At 42.7% G+C, this 7,587-nt stretch overlaps 1 long non-coding RNA gene across 1 annotated transcript in view; it reads left to right on the top strand.

Moving 5' to 3' along the window:
- The first annotated feature begins 578 nt into the window (after positions 1-578).
- The window catches only part of LOC310707551, an 88,333-nt gene continuing 81,324 nt past the window's right edge, over positions 579-7,587 (top strand). Inside the window, exon 1 of the long non-coding RNA XR_014526570.1 lies at positions 579-688. This is a non-coding gene — a long non-coding RNA (uncharacterized lncRNA). The remainder of the gene's footprint in view (positions 689-7,587) is intronic.

Here is a 7,587-nt window from a genome sequence, read left to right as displayed (position 1 = left end):
AAGGAGGGAAGTCCAATCCCCAGTTCCACATTTTAGTTGGGAGCAAGCCACAATTCTGTGCTGCTTCCCCCCCCCCCTTTTTTTAAGAAACAATTTTCTTTTGGGAACAATATTCAAATGTTCACTGACACATGAACAGCAACCGATAGACAGCAAAGGCTATCAGTTTGCCTCCATCCATCAAATTGATCTGGAAAGCATGAAGAATTTTCACTCTGGAGTGGTGTACATTTCTCAGCATATAACAACATTGGTCAGGGTCTAGTCAAACAGCTGAACGAGACTGTCACCCTCACACTTGTCTGAAAGGCAGGAGGGAGGAAAACAACATTTGCTCCGGCGAGGACAATACTTCACCGTGGTGCCGTTATTGTGGTGCCAGTCATTTCCACTGCCCCCCCTTTTTTCAAAAGTGCAATGCAATCACCATTTAACTCATCTCAAAGGACCGTTTTAGGCTGACAGTCCTGCGCTTCCATGCTGAAAGCGTGAGAGTAAAAAAATAACATTCCATTCCGTGTAATGGCGTGAGCAGAGCATTCCAGGGACATGCCAGATGGACAGCACAAGAGACAGAGGGCCAGAACAGGTCACTGAATGGGCAAAAGGTCCAATGGAAGAATGTATGGAGCAGAGGCACACAGGGACACTCAACTCATCAACTCCAGCCAGCATGAATATTGGTCAGGTATTTAGACTAATAATAATAATAATAATTTTTTATTTATACCCCGCCCTTCCCAGTTCAGAAAACAGGGCTCAGGGTGGCTAACAACAAATTTAAAACACTTAATTGATGCAACAAAAAAACAGCATAAAATACAGTATAAAACCTGAATAACAATAAATTCAGAATTCAAAAATCAATTTAAGGGGGGAAATCCATCCAATAAACATTAGATGATCACCAGGGCTAGCTGGCTAAATTAGTCCTATTTGGGCCAGTGAGGAGACCAGGGGAGAATTAGCTGTGGGATCCCAGAGCGGGTAATCTTCATAAAAAGGGGGAGGGGGAGGGAAGGAAGGGGAATAAAAGATCAGGCTAAGTTCAAATTGAAGGCCAGGCAGAATAGCTCTGTCTTACAGGCCCTGCAGAAGGAAGTTAAATCCTGCAGGGCACTGGTCTCATGGGACTTATGGGACAGAGCATTCCACCAGGTCAGAGCCATCACTAAGAAGGCCCTGGCCCTGGTGCAGGATAATCTGACTTCCTTAGGGCCTGGGACCTCTAAACTATGATTATTCATGGACCTTAGGGTCCTCCGCGGGGCATACCAGGAGAGGTGGTCCCGTAAATATGAGGACTCCAACCTTTCTTCATAGGGGAGTAGGTATGAATATTTGCTTCTGGGTGTATATGCCTAACTAAATTGCAATGCTTATCCAAGCCCTTTCAAACTAGCTAGATGCAGCTTTCTATGCAGCTAAGGGTCACCAGTTGTTTCCTGACTACAGCTAAATCGGGACCATTAGACTGAACTGATTAGCAGGACAGACAGGCTTTTCATTTGATGTGTTAATAATAACCATATTCCTGCAGTGTCTGTGTGATGTCAGGCTTACGAACTTTGTGCTAATGCAACATTGGGTGCACCCCACTCCCAAACTAAGCTCCTATTTGCCAGCACAGCAACTGTTTGAAACAGGCCATTAATGTCACAGAGGCCTGAGGTTAGCCCAGAGATGCTTATCCTCTATAGATATTATGGCATACATTTGATGGTTTCTGCACTGAAGCTCTTAAATGACTTATATGTTAGGCACTGTACATAAGGGTACTATTAAAACCCAGAAGATTTTTGAATAATAAATGTAAAAGAATGGTAGCTTTATTAATTATGTGGTTTTAAAAAATTAATCCCATACTGAGCAAAATCAAAAGGTTGATGACCCGCCTACACAGCTCCCACCTTCCCAAGCCAATTATTTGCGCTATATTCGCTGCAAGTCCTCATTTTTACTGTTTTAAAAACTCCACCTCTGTAAATATTTAACACGGTTTTATGTCAATGCAATACTAGCAATGAGTACTGCTCTTTGATAGCTGATCACCATGATAGAAACCCCAAACAAACCATAAACTGGATAAAGTAATTTTTATTGATATTATTGAAACTTGCAACTACGCATTCAGCAGTTTTAAATTTTTATTTCCACATTAAAACCAAAGCGCTGCCTCTCTCTCTCTCTTTATAAGTGAAATATATATATAAACACCACTCTTTTACACCATGAACGCCACCCAGCTTAAACATTGCTACCAAATATTTGTTTCTTATTAAATTGACACCTCACCCTTCTTCCCAAAGGATCCCAGTATATTGGGAAATCATTGCCACGTTGGACTAGCAATTAGTCATCTTTGCTAATCATAATAAACTGCTTTAGACCATTAGTCCATGTAATTCAGTACTATTTACACTGACTAGTAGCATCTCTCTAGGGCATTCTTTCCCAAACCTGGGTCTCCAGCTGTTTTTGAACTGCAACTCCCATCAGCCCTAGCTAGCAAGACTAGCTAGCTAAGTTCAGGGATGATGGGAGTCCAAAAACAGCTGGAGACCCAGGTTTGGGAAACAACGCTCTAGGCTTTCAAGCAGGTATACATTCCCAGACCTACCTGGCGATGCTGGGGATCAAACCTGAGACCTTCTGCATGCAAGACGGACGCTCTCCCACTGAGCCACAGTCCTTTACAAACAGGACCACAGCAAAATTGGATCATAGGAAAGGAGGAATATTGAAGGTGACTTTGGCACGGTTATTTCTGCTTAATCAGGAAAGAAATTTTGTCGCATCAGTTGCCACAGCATATTATTGACATTTTGATTTTAAACATGGCATCTGTGAAAAGTATATATAAAGCTTTGCTGTTGCTTTGTCGCTTGTTTTCCATCAGCCTTAAGATAGAATGGTGTCCTTTTATGAACACCTTGAAAGGTGTGAAAATATGAAAACATAATTATGTCAGAACACTTTGCTTCAGTCTCCTGCGTTAATTTGTTCCTGCCATTCAGTAATAATTACAGTCTGGCTTACCACACAAAAGAAGAAGATAAAAGCAGAATTCAAAATATGTTCATATTGCTGATTACTCCACATCCAGTGTGTTCCTACTAATATTCACACGTTAGCCACAATCCACATTGATCCTATAGTGTCTTAATAAATACTGCTTCTTCTTTTTTCTTTTCCATTTTCAAATTTATTATGAAGAAAACAGAAAACACATCAAAGATAACGTCCAAAGAAACAGAGACCAGAGCAACTTCTCACATTTACTTACAAAGCATTAATTATATCGAGTTTTTCAAGGCAACCATTGTTTGCAACATGAGGGAGGCAAAGTGTTTAGTAGATCTGAATCAGAAGTATATGAAATGAAGCCCCATCAGGTGGCATAGAAATAACGACAAATACCACTATTTGATGCATTCCCACCAGCTTTAGTCCAACTTGGAAAGTGGATACACATTAAGCAGTAATGTAAACATATACCTTAACAGCCATCATGCATGCGCAGAGCGCAGCTCCATGAGTAGGAATTCCAGGGAAAGCAGAGGTCCCAAATTGAATAAAACATGGGGGGCAGGGAAGTCCCACCCTGCATAGTCAATTACAAGATGTGGTGCACACACAGCATTTGAATTGCAATGTCCCTCAACTTGTGGGAGGGGCAGCCCCCTCAACTATTTTATGGGGGGGGGGGCAAAGGGACCTTGGCTCCTGGGAGTTGGCTCTTTTGCCAGGGAGCTTGCAGAGGTGGGGAAACAAACAGGGTCGTGTGTGTTGGGTGAAGGCATCCTCACCTCTTTTCTGATGGGAACAAGCCCACACAAATGCAGTAAAAATGCTGCTCCATTTTGGGTGGGTGCGTAGGGTTAACCCTTGCAAACTGAAATGTGGCCAACTGAGCTTAAGACTGGAACCACCTGAAACTGTGAGAAACTAAAACTGATGGATTCATCCATTGCTTTCCTTAAAGCACTATACTATAAATAGAAAATTCCCCAGGCCATTAACGCCTGGATCTAACCCTAGGACTGTAGTAAAACACCATCCGTATTTATGAATTATACTGCTTTGCTCACTTCGTCTGATACTGCCACCTATCAATTCACAAACCAGACTGGCTGGCAAAACCAGCTAATAAGCGAGGAGGACATGGTGATGTCAAGGCTGTTATCTCACTCTGGTTACAGTCCTATACATGCTTCCCTAGGAAGTTTCAGTAAACTCAGTTGGCTTTATTTGTAAGGAGACGTGCCAATGATTGAACTGTGTGTGGCACTGCATAGTCTCACATTCAGACCTACTGAGAAAAACTCAGCATGCTGCAAGCCTATTTTTGTGAATCAATCAATCAATCAATCAATAAAATGCTGACCATATTTGGAAATTGCTCAGTGGCAATAGTCTATTCCCTGAGCCATTCTTAGAAGAGGCCATCTGTACTTCCATATGTCCAAACTTGCTTTGTGATCTAGATACCTTGTTGGGGATGCAGTATCAATGGGATGGGATGAGATACCTCATGTAACTGACATTCTCTTGGATTTCTGATACACTTGAGATCACTGGTTGTTGATGGGGGTATTCACTAAGACAAGCAACATGCACTTTGTCAATTAAATTTACACATAGGATGAATTTCCAGCTTGCCATTGAAGTGGGTTTGTCCCCTACACAAACACAAGTGAAAGGAGGTCACACTGGACTTAAGCCTTGCCTAAGAGGTGTTGGAATCGGGGGTCGAAAAGCCAGCTGGCTCAGCCCCAGCTGGAGCATCTCCCCACCTCACCTTTGCCACTGTGGAGATCCATCGACCTCTGCTCCTCCGATGTTTATCAGCGACTCAAGCTTGCAGGCTTCAGCACGCACTACTCAGCAGTGTAAACTGCACAACAGAAGAGGCTTGAGGCTGTAGATACAATACTAAAGCTACACATTTATTATACATAAATCAGGACAAAGAAAACATGGCATCTCTCCTTGCCGTCTTCTTGGAGATTAAAAACAAAAGTAATACAGAATGGAAGTTCCATTCACGCCAGCAATCTGTGCTGGAATGTAAACAGACATGTGACATGCAACAATGCCATGTCTGCAGCAAAGGGTGGAATGGAATTCCCAACAAGAGGTTGGTGTTGCCAGCGACACAGGTGAGCATTTCTTAAAGGATGACTCTCCTCCCTTGGTTTTTCATTCTCATGGATGATCAGGTATGACTGAGGTTGATGGAAGTTGGAGCCAAACCATATCTGGAGGGCCGCAGCTTCCTCATTCATGTTACAGGCCAACCCAGCAACTGAGCAGAGCGGAGCATAGTATGCCATATTTATGTACAGTAAACCTCAGAGTACTGGAAATCCTCAGATATAAGTCTGAAAGGTCTTTCAAATCTCCATTCATGAACATCTTCACAGTCCACTGCCCCCAAAGGTATCTCCACTGATTAAGGGGTCAAAGAGGCCTTTTCCAGTTTCTATTATTTTGCTAATTAGTGAACCAAAGGTCCCCAAGGCTTGGAAGAAGATTCTGCTGTATTGTATGCACACGTTAATTGAACATCAGTAATTAGCCAGGGAATCAGAGACACCTTGGCATTCAACCTCCTGATTTAAATAGGTGCCCTATCCTGCCTCCAGACCAAAGTAGAAATTAGTGTTCCTTGTTACTTAAACCTAAAACTCAGCAACAACTGAATGGAAACTTAGTCTGGATAGCAATTAAAAATGAATGGAAATTACTGCTTTCTTTTTTAAAAGATAGAGTCAATTAGTATTATAATCCTGTGAGGTTCATAAGGAGCCAAGATTCTAGTTCGTTGGCAGTGAGCCATAATGAATGGCTTTTATTCCATTTTTATTTATTTTTTGGCTTGTGGACTTAAGACTTTGCTGATTCAGCAAAGGGTCTTTATGCCGTAAGTTTAGAATTATGCATGTTAAAAAATTGGGGGTTTTTTGATATGCAGTTCTAGAAATTATGCGTTGGATCCAATGGTGGTTTTGCATTCATGGAAATTATTCCACTGGCGTAAGGAGAAGCACCCCCATTTTCACCAATCTCCCCTCTATGCTGTATTCCAGAGTATTCCAGAGACTCTTCCAACTTCAAGAGAAGTGGGTGGCATGGGACTGTATTGCAGAGGAGAGATCAACATAAATCAGGTGCCTTCTTTTGAGGAAGTGGGTCTGTTAGCTCAAGTCAGCACTGAATATAATCAGGAGTAGCCGATGTTGTGCCCTTCAGACTTCATTGGACTCCAATTTGCATCAATTCTAACCACTGACCATGCTGACTGTTGTAGTCTTATCCCAAGTCCCATTGCTGAGCAACAGAATGCAGAGCTGGGTGGAATGTGAGGCCAGACAGACAGGAGGTAAGAGTCTCTGAGAAATGCTTGCCACAAAGCTGAATCCACATGCAAGGTCCAGTCCATTCTGAGCAAACAGCAATCCACATAGTCAGACAATCCAGGACTCACAGAATCTAAGTGGTTACAAAACCAAGGGTCCAGACGGAGATCAGGAAGCAGCAAGGGAGAATCGGGAACCACAGGATTGTTTCCAGCATCTGACTGCTGCCAAAAGCCCAATTTAAGATGGCTGAAGCCAGCTGGTTCTCATTGGTGCTGTCCTTGATGTCTGACCAGCTGCAGGTGGAGTCACTTTGCCTTCTCTCCCTTCAGGCTGCTGTTCAGCAGAGGAAGCTGACTCCTGGCCCAGGACACTGGCTGGTGCTAATGGGAGTAGTAGTCCAACAACATTTGGAGTGTGTGTGTGTGTTATATGATTTAGAAATCACTGGCCGTCTGTGGTAGATCACTGATAGATCACTGGCTCCCCCCAAAGAAGCTCAACAACTTTGGTCCCTACAAAAGCTCAACATCTTTGCCCTGCACCCCCCAAAAGGGGGTAGATCACTGCCAGTTTTTAACTCTGTGAGTAGATCACAGACTCTTGGGAGGTGGCCACCCCTGATCTAAACCACTGTCTCAAAGCAATTTGCACATAAGATAATGTAAGCAATGTTGTTGTTTTTATCCTGACCACAAATACAACAAATACATTTAAAACGAGACTAGGCTTCCTAGGAAAAAAAGTGTCTTCAATCATTTCTGGAAAGTGCAGGTAGGGGGCACCTGTTGTATCTCAATAGGAAAGCTGTTCCACAGAAAAAGGGCAGCCACACTGAAAGCTCTGCTCTTAGTTACTACAGCTTCTTAGAACTTTGGAACTTGCAGGAGAAACTGTAGACTGCAGTGATCTACTAGGTGTATAAGGTATAGTCCCAAGATGTATATGGACATATCTTTGTACCAACCCCTTGCTCTTGGCCTGGTAGTAAATTAGCAGCCAATGATAATCCTGCAAGTAGGGTGTTATATGCTGGCAGTAGTTTGCCCCTACATGCAACCTAGCCATCGTATCTAGATCTATCTAAATACACACACACACACACACACACACACACACACACACAGACTGTAATACGTTTACAGTATCAAGCTTCAAAATAGAGTTTGACTTACACCACCCTTTTTGCCAGTGTAAAATGTAGGTGTCTCCTCCATTCAAACTA

Source organism: Podarcis liolepis (assembly GCF_965112155.1).
Source record: "Podarcis liolepis genome assembly, chromosome: 5".
In the NCBI taxonomy this organism is placed as follows: domain Eukaryota; kingdom Metazoa; phylum Chordata; class Lepidosauria; order Squamata; family Lacertidae; genus Podarcis; species Podarcis liolepis.
This window is presented reverse-complemented; position numbering and strand designations above follow the sequence as displayed.